The sequence below is a fragment of the Cyprinodon variegatus genome, unplaced genomic scaffold (assembly GCF_000732505.1).
Source record: "Cyprinodon variegatus isolate N-32 unplaced genomic scaffold, C_variegatus-1.0 Scaffold1378, whole genome shotgun sequence".
NCBI classification, from domain to species: Eukaryota; Metazoa; Chordata; class Actinopteri; order Cyprinodontiformes; family Cyprinodontidae; genus Cyprinodon; species Cyprinodon variegatus.
Genome location: NW_015151831.1, coordinates 84,349 through 87,256, shown reverse-complemented (window position 1 = coordinate 87,256; position 2,908 = coordinate 84,349).

The following is a 2,908-nucleotide window of genomic DNA, read 5'->3' as shown; positions in this document are numbered from 1 at the left end:
TTGAGGTTTATCTGATGGAGACACAGAGAGGACAGGTTGAGGTTTATCTGATGGAGACACAGATGGTCAGAAACAGTCATGATCTATCATAGTTTCTTTTCTTTATTTAATTAATGCCTTCGTTTAATTAATGCAAAGTTCACTACCTTCATGTTTAGGAGAGGTGGGAGACATATTGGCTGATCAATTCAACATTTTAGAGTTAGATTTTCATTACTGATCATTTTATAGGGGTGTTTATTCATAGACATTTAAGCCAATTAACCGCACAAAAATAATAAAGCTGTATTTTTTTATATTGTTGTTTTTCTAAGTACAACCCTTTAGAGACTTCACACTATATACAGTAAACACATGACAACAAAGAACCAGGACTCAGGGTAAAGATGAACTGTACTAAAACGATTTAATATCTTAAATCGGCTTGTGGTTCCAGTTGAGCAGTAGTATCAGGGTGGGCTTTAATAAAAGTTTGATATTCCAATATTTTTTTGGTTTTTTTTTTTGATAATCTTATACTACCTTTTTATTGTAGATATATTTTATTGCCTGCTTATGTCTTTTATTTATTTTATTGCCAAACTTTATGAATTGTTTCAAATGATGTTTATTCACTAAATAAACCTAAATTCCAAGATATCTTCTAAGCTCCTGCAGATAAAAAGCTATCAAAATTCTCATTATTTTTTCATACAAATTTGAAAACTTTAGCTGTTTAAGTTAAGCTATATTGACATCATTCAATGCACAGAATATTCTATTAAAACAGTCTAGAAATTTTTTTTATCAAAACCTTGTCACAGTAAATTTTATGAGGGATTGTTTATCTTTTAATACTTTATTCTCTTTAGTGACAAATTCCAAATTTTCTGTTCTGTCTCTTATAGCATTAATTATATAATATTCATATTTTAAAGTAATCAGAAAATAGAATCTGAGGAGAATAACAGATTTGTGATATCAGAGCCGCATCACTGATTACAGCTTCAATTAGATTAGATAAATACAGTTAGAAGAAAATCAGCTCTGTGGTGACTCCTTTCCTGAATGTTCACACTTGTAGAAACCTTCATCTGACTTTGATACTGCAGAGATCTTCAGCTCCTCTCTGCTGTCATTGTGGATCAGTTTGTCATTGTGATAGAAAAACACATTGGAGAGAAGTTTTTGTTCTTTATCTCTGCAGCTCAGAGTAACAGGATCTCCCTCAGTCATAGGATGGATGGGGCTCACCAGGATGATACTATAATAATTATCTGTAAAACAGTCAGAATATCTAGTTTTGGTCAGCAATCAGGTGTTGCTGATCTTTAGGCTTAGGGAGATATATATTCAGTAAGTTGGTTTCTACTCTGGAAGTTAAACCAAGTTAACTTTTTACTAATAATGCAAGAATCTTTATATCCACAGAATTTTTTATTGCTCTTAATTTATGTTAATTACATAAATAGGCCATATAATACATCATTTATAATTTACATTTCTTTTGTTCACTAGATGTTTTCAGTGATAGTGAAGTTGAGATGATTTCATGTTTGAAGTTAAAATGCGGGCGTTATTTTTCATGTTTAGGAGATTAAAGAAGAGGGACTGATCTTATAAAATTCTGTTTGATTTTATTAATTTCTCCAAGAAACTAATAAGCTTTGCGTGACACGTGGCTCTAAAAATGTTGTCTGCTCTATCTCAGCTCCTACTCTTAATTATTATTATATATTATTTTGTCAAATTTTAGTTTACATTGAACTTTCTGAGAAATGAATAAAAAGGCATTGGGTATAAGTTAAATTAGATAATTTATTTATTTGCCTCATTTGTCATACAGTAGGCATTTCTCTATAATCTTTTATAGATTTGCTGTTCACTATGTGTGTCTGTTGGTGTATGTCTGGGTTTTCAAAAACAAAAATATCACTCTGGTGATGCAGAGGTCTAAAAAACTCATGTGTCAGATATATGTAGCCCTGTGCTAATTTTTGGATTTATTTTGATACATGGGATGGTTTCAGTTCATTAAGGTTTTACACTATGTTAAAAAAAAAAAAAAAAATACGTTTTAAATGCAATTTCAAGCACTAGTAATGTTCCTATGTCTAATGTTTGTGTTTCATATATCTTTGTATTTTATGTCTGTTTGGAATACTTGCTAAATTATTTTACTAGTTTCTGATTGGTCAAGGATCCGGGAAGGAGAGTTTGAAAAAAAAAAAGGGTGTTGAAGGAAGGATGGTGAAGGAAACAGCCTGCCCGGTTGTTCCTCCAGTGGGCATAATCTAAATCCAAACTTTTCCAGGCTTTGGGAGAGTATCTGCAGCCAAGTGTTTGGCTAGGACTCTTTATATTGCAGTGGACTTTAGTGAGGTGCTCCGGGAAACTTTCCGTTCGGTCTTTTGGAGAAGCCAAGAGTTAAACCTGTTGGAAAACTACACGCGACCAGCGCGCGAGCATGCCAGGTTCCGAGGCAGTGAGGAGGGTCGGCTACCGCGGTGGTGAGCTTCCTGACGGCGGTGCTTGGGAACTGTAAGGTTAGAATCATCCTGGACATCGGAGAAGTTGGGGTTTAGTTTGGATAAGACGGCCGGAACCAACTACACGCTGGAGGTCGGGAGATTCTGTGCTGCTGCGGGGGTCCATGCAGGAGCTGTGTGCTGAGGGAGGAGCCACGACGGGTCCAGGCTGCTAACCTGACTCCGCCAGATGGATTTGCCCTGCATATCCATCTGGAAACCTTCCGTTGAAGTAATTTTGGGAAGGGCCGAAAATACTGGTTAGCTGATTGGCCTATGTTGGTGATAGACGGGCCAAATAAACCAATCAGATCAACGAAGCATATGACGTACTAACACAGCGACGACGAAGAGGAGCCAATAGATAGATCAAACTCTTGCTGAAACCAGTCGCGAGAAGA